This window comes from Athene noctua, chromosome 4, assembly GCF_965140245.1.
Source record: "Athene noctua chromosome 4, bAthNoc1.hap1.1, whole genome shotgun sequence".
Lineage (NCBI taxonomy): Eukaryota > Metazoa > Chordata > Aves > Strigiformes > Strigidae > Athene > Athene noctua.
In genome coordinates, this window is record NC_134040.1 from 56,709,180 (window position 1) to 56,725,039 (window position 15,860).

The window sequence follows — 15,860 nt, forward strand, 5'->3', positions numbered from 1 at the left end:
GCCGGAGAAACGCGGGTGCTTTTCTGCCCAAGCCCTCTCGGCGGGACGGGCTTGGAAATCAGCGAGTGGATCGCTGCGGGTATCGGCACGGTATTTTACACGCTCTTTTCGGCTCTCGTTTCTTCTCGGTGGCACTGGTTATTTATAGTCCTCTCATGTATATATATCTATAAAATGTCCGTGTATATATTTAGAATATGTGTGTGCGTGGAGAAAGAATATATATAAAATATATAGTATAGACATATACGTTTAGAAGAATAATATATACCGTTTCCGGACAAAAAAAAAAAAAAAAAAAAAAAAGGATCAGAGTTTTCCACTCTACTGTGTAATGGCTCAAACGATGAAAAATCAACGTGACCGCTCAGAGAGGACATAAATCACTCCGAGTGTAATCTGAATTTCTCTTTCTCCCCCTAGCTGAAGCCTTGAGGGTCATCATTTTTCTGCGCCACTTGACCAAAGATACAATGTTTTGATTAGGTCGTAAATCAAAATCTTGGGTCGTGTTTTTTCTTTTTCTGTGGTGGTGGTTTTTTGTGGGTTGGTTTTGTTTTTTTTCGGGGGCTTTCCTTCCCCTTATCGGCGGTGGCAGTGGGAACCTGGAACAATGGAGGCCGTGGGGAGGGGAGGAAAAAGCCACAACGAAATGGGGAATTTTCAAAATATCTATTTGAAGAGGCGGGGGGGGAGAGGGGTTAAACAACGGGCTCGCACCCCCCCGGCCCCTCCCGGCCCCGGGGAAGGCCGCTCCGGGCCGCCTGCTGCGCGGCCCCCCGCGCCGGGCGTGCGAGCGGCCAGCGCCGTCTGCTTCCCAATCCACATCCCAATCCACATCCCAATCCACATCCCTATCCACAGCCCGATCCACAGCCCCGCCGCCCCCCGGGGCTGTGGCGGCGGGAGCGGGTCCCCCTTCCAGCCGGGGAGCGCGGGGTCCCTCGGCGGCCCGGGGGGCCCTCTCCCTGCCGGCGGGACCCCCGGGGCCGTGGCCCGGCTCGGCTCGGCTCGGCTCTTTTGTTGTCGGACGGTGCCTTCCCGCACTTTGAACCCCGGCGGCGGGCGCAGGGCCCCGGCGGTCGGACCGGCGCGTCTCGCAAGGGGCGAAATTAACCGTAGATATCGATAGATCGCCTTGGGGTCATTTTCTGAGCACTCCCGCCGTCCTCTCTTTGCATTGTTTCTACCTACGTGTACGCTCATACGCGTGTGCCTTCCCCAAATAGCTCCATACCGATCTTTAAATACCTGTACATTTGTTTATGCCTATAAAATAAAAGATTCCCCCCCCCCCCCCCTTACGCTATTCATTAGCATTTTTGGAGGGAAAGAACTTCCTTGGGAAAAAGTTGACATCTGAGCCCGGGGAAGTTGTTGGGTTTTGTTGTTTTTTTTTCAGAAAGCCGCGTTGTGGGGCGGGCGCGGGCAGGTTCGCAGCCCGCTGGCCCCCGCCGGCTGGGCGGGCAGCGCTGCGCGGGCGCGGAAAGGGTTGCGGGGGGTGCGCGAGTGGGGCGGGGGGTCGCACACCCCGCTTCAAGCCAAGGAGAGGGGGCAGGGGACCGGCTCGGGGCGTCCTGGCGCTCGTACCTAGGTGCTTTCGGGGCAGGCGATTTACCTTGCTAAATGCCTGCTTTGGTACGCGTGTTACAGATGCGTAGCTCTGAATGTTATGCACCTGGTACACAGTCACAGTCAATAATCCAGGAACTTGGAAGGATTTACACCTTCGGAGCTCCGTACAATGCCGGCCTAATTGATTGCTAAACCTGAAGTTTTCTAAATGCGAACCCCTTTTGGAATTAATTTCTCCGGTCGCCTGCATCTTTCAGAGAAGAAAAGAGAGGAAATAAAAGAAACCCTGACTTCTAAATTTTTAGCGGCGAGGTGGATTTTTTTGTTTGTTTGTTTTTAAGAAAAAAAAAAAAAAAAAGGCGTCTGAGGCCGCTTTTCGCGAGCTCGGGCCCCGCTTGTGCCGGACGGCTCCGCGGGGCTGGAGCAGACAGGTCCGAGCCGACGCTCCGCGCCCCTCCGCAGCGGCGCAGGGAGCTCCGCGCTGCCCGCCCGGTGAGCCCGGGTCTGCCGGCGCGGGCCGATTTTCCCCCTTGCTTGATCCGGGGACGAGGGGGGCTTGTTGGCTCGCTTTCTCCCTTGTAGCTGCGACACCCCACCCCCCGCCTGCCCCGAGGGGTTGCGACGGGGGCGCGGTGGGCAGCGCGGGTCGCTCCCGCCGCCGCGGAGCCAGGCCGGGCAGAGCAAACGCTGCCGCCGCCAAAGCGGGAACGGCGATGGTCCTGCCTTCTCGGAGGGCGGGCTTGTGCCTGTCCTGACCGGGGGGGGGGATGGGGGGGGGACACCGGCCCCTCTCGAGGCCGCCACCAGCCCCCGTCCGGCACCTCCTGCGGCGCAGCCCCGGCGGTGGCAGCGAGCGGGGGCCTCACGGACTCCTGACCCACGGGCGGAAAGCGGCGGGACCAGGTGGGGACGGGCCACCCCCCGCGGCACCGCCTCGGGAAGAGCCCGGGCCTGACTCCACGCGGGGAGCGGGCGGCCGGGCCGCACGGCAGGTAAAGCCCCGCGCGGCTGCGGCTCCGCAAAGCCGAGCCCCCGGGGGGAGCTGGGGGCTGAGCCGGGCCCAGCCCCGCGGCCAGCGGCGCGATTTGCGCGGCTGGAGCCCGCCGTCGGGAGCGGAGGATGGCCGCGACCGACCGCCAGCCCAGAACTGGGAGAAGAAAAAATAAAAAAAGAAAAGAAAGCCACAAAACACCCAGCAGCCCACCCAGGAGCCGGAGCCCGCGGGTGCCTCGCTCCGGCGGTGAGGATGAGCCGGGAGCTCTTCGGCCTCAGCCGCCTGTCCGGGCGGCGGGGCGCGGCGCTGGGGACGGAGCCGAGTGAGCCCCGTGTCCGTGTGTGCCTGTGTGTGCGGGTGTCGGGGTGTGTGTGTGTCTGTGCGTGTGCGAGTGTGGGAGAGGACCCGGCCCAGCGGGGCTCCCCACCGAGCCTGGGTGCAGCGGGGAAGCGTCTCAGATTTATGCCCGCATCTATATACGCACACATACACATGGATATAAACACACGTACCCCCCCACACACGTTACACATTCATACACACATTACACAGAGTGCTGTGCGGGCTGAGCTCTGCCCGCCGATGAGAGGGATGCTCCGGCGGCGGCAGCCCTGCACGGCCACGCAGGAGCTGGCCACGCACCCACCGTATCGCTGAAACCCACGCCTGATCGGGGGAGGGTGTGTGTGCGTGATCGCCTTCCACCCTCTCCTTCCGTTTGACCTTTTTTTAAGGTTTTCTCCCCACCTCCTCCGCTGCCAAGACGCAGCCCGCGGCCTCCCCGGGGGCTGGGCGCTGCGGGGACGGGCGCGGAGTGGGGCCCACGGCCGCAGCCCCTTCCCTGGCCGTGGGCTTGTGCCCACGGCCGAGCCCGGCCCGCGTTGAACATTAACCGGGTGGAGCGGCCCCGCGGTGTAACATGCTACGTATAAAAATGAATCCTCTCCCAGGTTGTAGTAAAACGTCCTGTAAAGTCCACCTATAAATCCTGGTATGCACTTAGCGCTTTCGGCTTCACGTCTTACCGCTGCCACGGAGTATTTGCCATCCCCTCCTCTCCCCTCCTTTTCCCTCCCCCTGAAATCCCGCCGGTTGTCTGCGGTCCTAACCCCTGTCCCGCATGCCCGGCGAGGGGTGCGGGCAGTCCCGGGGGCGCGATGCGGCCTCTCCCCCCGCCCCCTTCCCCGGGAGTTGAGCGGGGTCCCGCGGGGTGACCCCCGAGGTAGCGGCGGCCGCAGCCGTCGGGGGCGCTGGGGCCGCCTCGCTCCCTCCGAACTGCTGGGCGGGAGAAAAACAAGCGGGCCAGACAACGGCCCTGAAACCTCCAGGGCTGCTGGAGCCCCTCCTCTCCCCCCCCGGGGCCAGCTAAGGTGGGGCGGCTCGCAGATGTCCCTGCTGCTCCCGCCCCCCGAGGGCGACTGTGCCTCTATGTGTGTGATAAGAAGAGATTCTCGTATAGGGCAGCGAGGTCCTATAAAACTCAGCAAGGCTCCCCCTGCAAATTCGTTATGTATTTTTCTCCAGTTTAACGGGGAAAAAGAACATTTAATCCGAGGGGAGCGCAGGGCCGCGCAGCCTCAGTGGACAGGCACGGACGAGGATCGATGAGTGTGCAGGAATCAATGCAGCCCACGGTTTAAATCTGCGGCCGAGATTTAAGCAATTGGAAAGGAACCTGAGGAACAAGCCCCCGGCCTGCTGGGTGTGTGTGTGGAGAAATGGCAGCACTCGGGAAAACACGAGGGTGGAGCCGGGCTCATCACTTGATATATATATTTAGTGTGGTGGTGGTTCCACTGGCTCACAGGGGACTACTTCCATGCTTAAAGTTATTCACATGCTTGAGTGATTTGCTGGATTGCGGCCATATGTAAAGCAATAAATATAAGTGGCTACTTCTGTGCAAATAAGAGATCCAGAGGTCTCACAAGTAATTTTCCAGCAGATCCAGACCTCGTACTGTTAAGACAAAAGTGAAGGGAACTCTCTTCTCTCATTCAATTAAAAAAACTCCACCAACAATTAAGGTCACTGGGACAATACAAGCATAAAGGAGCATAAAGCCTTTCCTTTATGAAAATCCTTGCCAGGCACTTTCAAGGCTGCATTATCTGGAGAGGAGCAGGAATCTACAAGCCCCGTACTGATGCAGTTGTTGTCAACCTTCCGAGTCACAAATTCTTGCACCCACTTTGGTGGATGCAGAGCTAAGGAATGAAGCAATTTCTTGCCAGGCTGGAGGATGGTGTGTCGGTGTGTGAGTGGGTCCCAGCCCGTTTGGTGCTTCTTTGAAGTCAGCAGAGCCTGAGCTGGCAGTGCTGAGTGCGAGGGGAGTTCCCAAGCAAGCAAGAACTCTCCCTATGAGGTTCGGGGTGATTGAATTCCCATGATTTCTCCAGGGAAGGCCATGCATGCTTCCCACTCCTCAGCCAGGATGGGAAGAGCAGTGGAGACAGAGGTGGCTCTTCTGCCCTTTCTCCTCTATCTGTGTAGCCAAAGTCTCTGGAAATTCTCTCTCTTTTTTTTTTTTTTTTTTTTTTTTAAGTAAAACAGAGTTTGATTAAAATAATAATATCCAGCTTTTGGCAATGCTTCCTATAAATTCATGGCTTTAGCCTGGACTGTCTCATGGCCAGACTGTAAATTTTCGCGTTCTAACTCCCTGTGACAAATCTCTAGCCCCAGTCATTGTTATTTCCTTCAGCTTTCACATCCTGCTGGCAAAAACCTCCAACTCTGGTATTTTTCCCCCAAAACAGAAATTCCTACCACAAGGGCCATTACCCTGAGAACATTTTTTAATAAACATGTTTGGAAAATGAAAACAAGACACGTAAAATACATGAATATGAGTTACATCAAATGAAGATTTGGAAGCGGTTTCAAGTAGTATTACAAATAGGAAATAGCTTTCCAGAGATAAAAATACTCCATGTGTTTTGTTAACACCAACATGCAGTCCAGCTTTATTCTCATGGTTTATTTGGATGTTGAGGGACACCTTTGTCCTACTTTATGTACTTGTAAATGCTGGCTGAGCCAGGAGGTCAGAGTCTTTACTTGTAATCAGTGGGTGACCAGCAACATCCCTGACAAATAATGCCGGTGTGACTCGATCAGGGCGACAGCCATTCTCACATGTCAACAGCTATGGCTCAGTAAGTCTGAGCAAAAGATGTGGGGAAGGACATTTCATAGCACAGGTCATTTTTCTGAGTCCTGGTCCATGAACCTGAGATTCAGCCCCCAATACAAAGCAGAGTAAAAGCCTCCCACTGACAGGGGTGGTTTGGGGGTTTTTTCGCAACAAAAAGGGGATATTAATTACACCAAGAAGCAGCCTCATTGCTGACCTAGTGACAGTTGTAGGCTCTCAGCATCTTATAGGGTGTTTCCTTTCAATTGTCGAGGGTGCAGGGAATGTTGCATTTTTATGTCTTCTTAACAAAAAGTCTTCTGCAACTGGAGCACAGCTCTAACAATTCTCTGCGTGACAATGGAATATTTAATTCTTGTGATGGCCAGACACTGCCATTTGAGACCACTCAGATCCCCTCCGGTAGAGCTGGCAATTCTGAGGACATAAATAACACAGCCTGGGGACTCATGCAAGCATTGTTTACATGAAAATATTATGGGTCTACACTGGTCAGTGTAGTGTTTTCCTCCTCGTGCTGAAAGGACCAGAAGCTGTGATGCACTCGTTGAGCCAATGGGGCATGTATGCTATATGCTTAAATCCCATTGGCTTCCAAGGTAAAATTAGCACATGCTCATTTTTGTGCTGGAAGACAGCAGGCATGGCGTGTGTGCTCACAGCCCATGCTGAATCAGGACCAGGCTCCACGGCTGGAGAGAAAGGACTGGGGACAGCTTCCCTTCTTACAGCCTTAGACAAGCTCATTTCATCTTGCATGGCTGGGCAAGGAGAATAACTGGCCAGGTTCTACTGTGCCTGGAAAAAAATAATTCCCAATCAAAAAATACTTAATCTACTGCCACAGAAATCAATCAGCTGTTTGGGACTAGGGTATGTCTGATGTTTAGGGAAATGGAAGAATTAAAATTGGAGGAAACCCTCCAAAGGAGCTCTGTGAAGGATTTTCATGGGGTAAGGAAGTGAATTTGCAGTCCAGGCTACGAAGACCATGCTGACCCTGTCTGGAGGCTGTGGGCATGAGTAGACACCAACACAGCTTCGTCTTAAAGCGTATTGTATTAAAAATCACAGAGTGGTTCCCTCACTTTCCACTTCTGTCTGGAGAAATGAAATGAAGGCAAAGGAGGAGTAAGAAGAAAAGATGAAGCAGCTTGAGAAGAAGAAGAGATCTTATTTCTGGTTTGTGTGAGATGTCTTGTGCAGAGACTGTCACAAGAAGAAACCTTTGTTGAATACAATGCCACCGAAGCCAGTGTGCGCTCATATTAAGAAAAGCCTGTGTACTCTCTAGATCAACTCAGGGGTGGTATGTTACAGGAGTGCTAATTCTGAATCTCATCTTTGGTGATGATACCCAAGTGCACCATGGCACACTTTCACTTTCTTAAAAGAAATCTAGTTGAAATAAGCTTGCAGAGGGCCAGCTAAATCGGTAATCTTAACATAGTTTCTGTAAAGGTAATGATGATTCTCATCATTTATTCTTTGTATTCTTCATGGCATCTGATTAATTTCACTACAAAATTTAGTTTACACATATATGCAAGCAGAGCATGTGGAGTGGCGTGGGCAGAATGCCCACCCTGACTATCCCAGAGGATTATGAATGCCAGGCTGTTACAAACAGAATATTAGAGCCTAGAACAGCCCTTAAGAAGAAATCCAATGTCCTATCCTGCCACCATTTCCATTGGAGGGAACAGTGGGGTGCTTCCCTTTGAGAAGGTACCTGTTCGAGTTGTCCTTAGTGCAGTGAGGTCTCCCAGTGGGGCAAAGAAAAGCCTCGCTCTGTCCATTAGGAAATGCCTGATTTGAGGCTGCAAACATGGACTTTAGCCAAATGAGTGAAAAGTATAAAATCGCAAAAAGCAGTTATTGATATCCTGGCAAGAAATTCAAAACTGCATCTGACACTCATCTGTGCATAATGCTATAGTCCAACACTACTTAGCTCTTAAGGGCATGACATTAGATATGTAATCCTGGCTCTGTGGCCTCTGTGATTAAAATGCTGTCATGCAATCTAGCTTAGTAACTAGTGCTGGACGTGCTTACAGTACCCCAAGGGGCTCTTGATGTTTTAGACTGTAGCCAAAAAACTCCTGAGAGAGTTGCTGTGGACTGGAGACACCGTACTAACCCGTCTTTCAGCTGCTTCCAGCTCTTCCATTTGCCCTTTGAAGTACTTAAGGATGGGACCTCTTTCCTCTGAAAGTGAACTCTTCTCTCCCAACTTCCTCTGCGAGCAAATGGTAAAACCCCAAGGGAGCTGGAGGCTGAGCTGGGTTTGGGTCCCCAGCACCAAGAAGATGACATGGTTGCTAGTCTTGTGAGTGCAGAATGACCCTATGCCTTTAGCAGAGGGTCAGACAGACACACCATGTCTCCTGCACCCTTCTACACGTAGGGCCCTTGGCTGTAGTGTTACTGGCCCATCCTGGAAAACAGCAGCTCCTAAAGCTGAGCCTAGCTAACTACGCATCAGACTGATTGTGCATCTGCTGAACTCAGCGAAATACAGGACACCAGCGCTAGTTCACATTTCAGGTACATGGACAAGGTCAAGCCAGTAAGACTGCATTTATACTGATGGATTCGGGATGCTTTCACATCTTCAAATCTAGGTGTATATCCTGGCCATCTAGTTTAGTATAATGCTTTAAGCAGTCAAAACCATACTGAATAGTCATATATATTCAACCATGGGATGGAAACCAGGCATGCAAGCAAGCTAAGAGGAAACAACCTCAATGTGTTCTTGGCAAGTCCTTGGTGTGTGCCAGAGGAGACAGGCACCTGAAAATCCCTGTGTCGTTCATACGCCATGCAGGCTTGGTTCAGACGTACTTTGTCAGGTACCACTTTCAGCTGCTCTTACCTGAACTACAGCAACATTTTTTTCCCATGTGGTGTGAAGATAAAAGAGCATTGGTGGTTGTGAAATGCTCAGCTAACTTGCTGAGGAAGATCATTTCAGTATACGGGCAGCAAACTAAATCCCTAAATTCTACCTAGCAATGGGCGCTTATTGGGCATAATGCACGCATTCGTTTTTGCTTGTGGTTGTGTTTTGTTTTGTTTGGGTTTTTTTCATACATAAGATTAGGAGTTCCAACTCCATGCCTTTTATTCAGGTGAAGAGCATAATCGTCATAAAAGTCTCTAGAGACAAAGTAGATTGTTGGCCTATAAACTGGAAATAGCCTAAGTGCCACAAAAGGTTTCAATCAAAAAGGCAAGCGTAACTACAGGAGAAACTGACTCAGAATGAAGCAGCCACCTCACTGCAACATCATTAAGGAAAGACTTTAATAGGCTGGGACAGATTTATAATAATTAATACAACTTGCTCATTATTTGAGACAAGGCATCTACATCACATAGCATGTCTCTGTGTGAAATTGTAGACTTATTTGCACAAGTGTGGGCTGATTACATTACATGTAAGTAGCAGGGTGAAGCAGGACATTTGGTCCAAATACATGTAAATAGAGTACCTAATAGTTTAGAGAGTCACGTCATGGGTGATTTATACCTCCCTACTTTGTCAAATCATGTTGACCAGCTTAGACCTTTTCATTTCTTCTCCCCAGGGAAAAAAGCACAGCATTTTAGGAACTCTTCTCCAGAAAAAGTGCCACGGTGGTAGAGATGCCAACTTTTCATTTTCCTAGTGGGTGGTCTGCTGCAAAATCCCCAAAAGGGGAAGGATCTAGAGCTAGCCAGGGCCTCCCTTAAGCTGAAGCGTTTAAGAGATTTTTATGTGTAATTTAAGATGTTTGCTGAGAAATAGAGACTCTGATTTAACTATTTGCAGCTTATGATTTTTCCGTTAGAAAATCTTAAGGAACCATCGGCACATTCCATATTTGTCTGACCACAAAATCACAATTTTTTCCCTCAAATCTATTGCCCCACAGCAGCGTCCTTTGTTGTTCTCTCTCATTTGGTTTGAGCTTATTTGGAAATTGTCAGAGAAGACACTCAACCACTGTGATTCACACTAAGCAATACAAGCCCCTAAAAAGATTGCCACTAGCTTCTTTTGGAGCAATTTGCAGAGCAAGGGTTCCGTCTGGAAGGCTGGGTGGACTGACATCCCTGCTTAATGTTTAATACAATTCCCCCAAACACCCAGAGGTTTCACTCAGCCCTTTCTGTGCAGACCCCCCTCTTTAACACTCTGTGAGCTCAAACTGAAGAGAAAGTGAGCGGCATGTAGAATTTTTGCATGTAGATCTCCCAGTTATCTCAAAAATGTTGAAGCTGCATTGCAATAGGCAAATGCAACTACATCTAATTGTCTTCCTTACTTGTTATATTTTTTGTAGGAAATATATAACTTTTGTTTGACAGTGCAACAGGGTGGTCCTCTTTAAGTAGCCAAAAGAACCTGGAGCCAGTTTGCCCTCCTGCTCCCCCCCCCCCTCCCCGGTAAGCACTTTTTAAGGAAGTAGATGTGTGAAGGAGCAGCAGACAAGATAGAGACCGGAGCCAGATGTTCCTCCAAGAGCTGCCTCCTGACTGGGATAGAATCCCAGCTGTTCACTGACTCAGGGGGATTCCAGGCAGAAAGCTCTGGGATTTGCCGTGTATGCATGAGAGAAAGGCACAGCCTGCACTCCCCTGCGCTGACTCTCCCCAGCTTGCAGATGGAGTGGGGAGGTGTGTGCTTGTCTGGGAAAAGGATGCTGCGAGGATGATGAGCGTGTGCTGAACAACCCTTTCGGGAGAAAGCCTCAGCTACCAAAGTCATGCTGATGAGGTAGGTAGGCTCATTTCTCCTGGGACCTGTATGAAGAAATCTTGCTCTGTGAAGTGAACTGCTGCCTTAAATAGCCTGGGCATTTGCCTAATTTATAGTTTGCCTAACTTATAGGAAGAATGCCGAGGAAACAGCTTTGCTATGGATGTGCTGCAGGCTGACAGCTTGAGCCTGGTTTGTAAAACATGTTAGATATATCTGGGCGTATTTACAAACATCTTCTAGTTAGGATAATAAGCTGCTTAGCCAAAGTCAACATAAGCTGCAGCACATATTATATCCCTGATATAACCAAAATATACCTTCCATCCAAAAATCATGTTTCAGCCTCAGAAAACCTCCTCACTCCAACCTGTGTTTAATGGCTTTGATTCTGGGGGAAGACAGAATTTCCCTGCACCAGTGGCCTGTAGGTCACGGTCCTTAACCAGGGGGTCTGGTGGGATACGGCTCCACAGGCCGTACAGATTGCTTGCTCAGAGTTGTCTACAGATAACGTGCCATGAAGAAGGAAGAAAAGCCCATCCTTAGGGCAGTTTTTATTTTGTACCTTTCCCAATGTTCAGGAACAGGTGCCACAGATACAAATGCCCTGTAATGGATGTGCGAGGCTCTTGCATATAAATTCTGGAGAGGTGCACTGTTACCCAGAACTCTAAAAGCATGCATGGCAAGGTACTCTGTACCTGTTCTTATTCACGGTACGTTTCATTATGAGACACGGCCAGTGCCAATTATCCACACTGGCAAAACCAGGGCAGGCTGTGGCTCTTTGCTGCCAAGCAGGCATTTTATTCAGCTGTGTCTAAATTACTTCTTCAGGCACGGGGGTCTTGGTGGGCTACAAATCACCTGGATTATGTGTTTTCTGCCACTTCAGGCTGGGTGTGCAGCTTAAAGGGAGAGAGCTTTGCACACGGTAATGCCTGTGGCTTTGCTCTGGGTGACTCCGCAGGGCTGTGTTGCCTGTGAGCCTCACCATCCTTAGAGCTGGCCACCACTGGCAGTCCCCAGGCCCTAGGATGATGCATATGGCCAACATGGGGCCACGAATATGGATGGCTGAGGTCCAGCACCACAGGCAGAGGAAAACCTTGGCAGCCACACAAACTCACTTTCCCTCATGGCCAGGATTAGGAGCACCTCTCGTCCTCCTTGATAAAACCCAGCATGGGAGCGGGTTTGACTGGCTCCTAAACCAAGTGCAGCTCAGCAGCCAAAGCCTGACCACCTCTGCTTCATGTTGCTGCACCCCACATCACGGTTTTGAGGCCTGCTTACAAAAATCTGACCATAAAATGGCAGTGTTGATGATGCCACATCACAGCTTCAGCTCCTGGATAGGAAGAGCAGCAGAAGTGAAGTACTGAAGCTCCTCTGACTGCACTAAAATGCCCTCTGGAAAAATATCTTATTAGCATTTTATAGTAGTGCTTTTAATTGGTAGTGTTACTTGCTGGCTTTGCAATACAATAATCCCAAGGAATACGGGTTCACATTCAGCTAAGCACTGCTAGCTAGCACAAGGTGAGAAATTCCCTGCTCAGAAAGGCTGCCATTTGAATAGATAAGGCAAATTGTAGGAGGAGAAACAGAGCTAGAGAAAAGTGAAAAGAATTGCTCAAGGTCACATGGCAGATCAGTGGCAGATCAACAAAACAGTCTGGCTGTCTGAACTGCCAGTCTACTCTCCTGTAAAATCTTTGGGGAAAAAAGTCTCTAGTAGCTGTAGTTTATCCTTGTGCCCATAGTGAGCCTGTGCAAATAATATATCGGAACTCCAATTCTGGCATCCCAGAAATGAGAATTCCATATTTTATGCACTCGATGTATGATCCTCTAAGGTGGCTAATGTGAAAGTGGAACAGTTTGTAGGATCGCTCATTTATATTTAAAATTTAACTTTTGGAAAGCATAGTTATCCTGAAGTCTATTCTTTCCGTGGTGAGAGGAACAAACATGCTGGTGACCATATTCTTGGCTAAAATATAGGATAAGAAACTCTTCGTCCTTCCCCCGCCATGTGCTATTTTGAGTTGGCATGTGTTTACAGAGATAACATTTGATGTCATAGTTGCCACATTTGACAGAGAAAAGCCTGAGAGAACCATTAACTATAGGACGAGTCAGCAATCTAAGGCATCTTTGTCCTTTGCTAAATGATTAGCTCAAAGCAATGCATCTTCTGAAGTTTCCACCCCAAGAAAATCCTACAAACAAACACTCTAATAGCTATTATAAAATAAAGAATCCTTTATACATAATAGGATTTTACAAGTGTGCAAAATCAACTTATCTTTATTGCCCACAAGAACAAATATTTATTTGTCATTAATTTCTAAGTGCATTATAGCAATGCTAACTACAAATTTGAAAGCATCAGCGAATAAAAGAATAGAAACTAAGAGACAAATAGGAGTCTGGGTGCCAGATTTCTTTTTCTGCTCTACCACTTGGTTGCGTTGTAACCCTGGGTATATCACTTAACCTCCTTACCTCAGTATATCCATATGTAAAATGCACCAGTGATTTTTAATTCACAGAAAGACTTCTCTTTCTGCCGTAGACCCAGGTTCTTGACCCTCCTAGGATGTGCTTGCGCAAAATTTGAAAGAAGATTTTTTTCTCAATGAAACCAGGAAATCCCCAGTGAGCTGTGAATCCTAAGGGGTCATATTATTCAGTACATTAGATGTTGCTGTCAAAAATGCAAGTTGCATGGGAACTACATTCCTAGGATGCTGCTGGTCACGGCTGCTTTGAAGATCCTTGAGGGGAAGATGGTGCTGGTCCATGATGAAACCTCAGATCACATCTTAGACATCTCCAAGCAAGCAGAGGAGTTACTGATATTTTTGCCTGTAGCTCAGTTGGTTTCTGGACTGTAATACTTCCTTGTCATAGCTGCAAGAAGGGGAAGATGGGAATGGGATAGGAACAGCTTAAATTTTCTCTATACAGGAGGTGAAGACAGCACACAGGAGGTCCTTTGGATAACGGGATCTGGGCAGCTGGGGGAAGATCCCATGCTAAAGCATATTTAACTTCACTGCTAATAGGTTAAGAAGAGAGAGATTATTTTTAACACACTACTTGTGAAACATTTTTCCTTCTCCTTGAAGAGGTACTTTGGCAAGAGGTGTGGCACAGATGCCTGTAATAGTAAATTCTGTTACTGGGAAACATGGCACTACATTGCATCCATAAGAATGTAAAGGCGCCTTTTGTAAAAGACTATTTTAGGGACTTAAAATTTTTTCGTACTTTCCTTCATACAAAAAACTTCCATGAAGGATATCTGTGTTTGATTGATGATTTATTTATCTTTTGGTTAAAGATTCAGCAGAAACGTCTCAGCCAGTATTTCCAGGGATAATTAAATTAATCTGTTGTTTGGCTCATTTTCTAAAGGGAGAAAACCACCTCCATCCCACTGCAAAGCACTGGCTTGTATATGCTTAGGAGCAGGGATGTGAATTTGCTGACAGGGTTACTCTGATGTCAGGAACATGCCCTTTGCTTTCCTGAATAATATCAGCCAAATTTGTGAAATTCTAGTTTGAACATACTCTGGAGAGACTTGTTAGAGCTGGGCAGCTAAATTCTCTGCAGATTACACATGCTGTAGCTCTCATCAGACTACGGCTGCTGTAGGAAACACGCCAAAACGCCGCCGTACGTCCCAGCCGGTTCCCCACGATGATGGTGAGGTGGGGGCTGCTGCTTGCTTCACTTTCTGGAACCACCCAGTCATCTGTCAAACAGACCCGCAGGCTGCACTTTTGAACTCCAGCTAACCAGCCCAGGCTCCACCAGGCTGGGCAAGGCTTGTCCTTGGCCAGCTTGGAAGATCCTAAGGAGAGTTTGTGGCCAAGTAGTGGCTGGAATTGCCACTTTTTGTAAAGCAGAACTTGCCAAAAGAATTAAGTCACCCAGACCAGACTAAAATTTAGGGAGGGCTGAGCGCTTTCTCTGTAGAGATGATGGAGAGCTAAAAATTGCTTGAGACAGAAGGGCATGTGTAGCTGGAGATCACAAGAGACAGCACAGACAGGGGCATTAGGAGGAGCTGCAATGGGTTATATCCCCTCTGGAGTTTGTAAGCATGAGCAGAGTACAATGGGCATGGATAAAGAAGGTGACAACAGTGGTTATGGTTAGAGGAGTTCTTCATCGGCACAGTGAACAGCACACCGGGGAAAGCTGCCTGCATCACCTCTGCCATGGCTGTGCAAAGCCACATAACCATGCTTCCACCCAGGAAGGGCACAGGGCTGTGGTGGCAGCAGCTGTGACTGACAAGGAAGCAGGGCTGTTACCATCAGCCAGACTGGGAGTGACGTGCCTCCATCCCCAGGATTTTACACTCAGGAACCCAGTTCTGGCCCACCTCCGTCTGGCAAAGTGGGTTGTCTCTGCCTTTGTCTTCTTATTCTGGGAGAAGAAAATGGTGGTTTGCTACACAGCTGAGAAGCCTTAAGCTGAATCTTTACTCAAGGGTGGGGACAGCAGTACTGGTTTTCAGCTGTCAGGTCTCAAGATACTGCCTGCATGTTCAGGACTGGCAGCACTTTAGACTTCCCACAGCACATGTATGTGTCCTGGTGATGTTTCCAGCCCACGTTGGGTCAGGACCTTGCTGTGCAATATTTTCCACACCTGGCATGGCACTGCAATAGGCCCCGGGATGGAGACCTGAGGGCACATAGTGTCTCTGCCATGAGTCAACATAGGCAGTTAGTAGCTTATATCTATATATGAGCACTTGTATACCTATGCATGGATATTATTACTTGTTATGATGGCTAGAGAAAGGAGATGTGGGGAGCTGGAGTCTGAGCAGGTTTGTAATTAGTGCCACCCAGATCCTCATGCAACGGAGCAGGAGCCTGTCAGAAGTGTTGGCTCTAAGGGAACACAAACAACACAATTTTCTGCAAAATCCTTTCTTCAAACCCTATTTTGTCCAATGGAAATAATTGCTAGACATTTTACAGGTAAACAGTGTCAGTGGGATTTGTATCATGTAATGGTGAGTACATGAAGAATAGAGTGTCACCTCTGAGGTATCCCAGTTTTGTGGAAACTTCTTGCTTTAGCCTCTCTGTGCTCATTTCTCTGTGTTAAAAAACAGAGAAAATACGTTTCCTTTTTGTCTTCCCCAGGAAAATTTTATTTGCCCTCTACCCTCAGGAAAATTGAGACAGGAACAAAAGGAAAAAAGGAAAAACAAAATGAACAAACAGAATTAGATTGGTTTTTTTCCTTAAAAACTTTGAACATTTTTCATAAAAAAACCCCAAACATTTTTCACAAAAAAAGCTCACATCTGTTATTTATAAAATTCCATTTTTGTGTGATTTTTT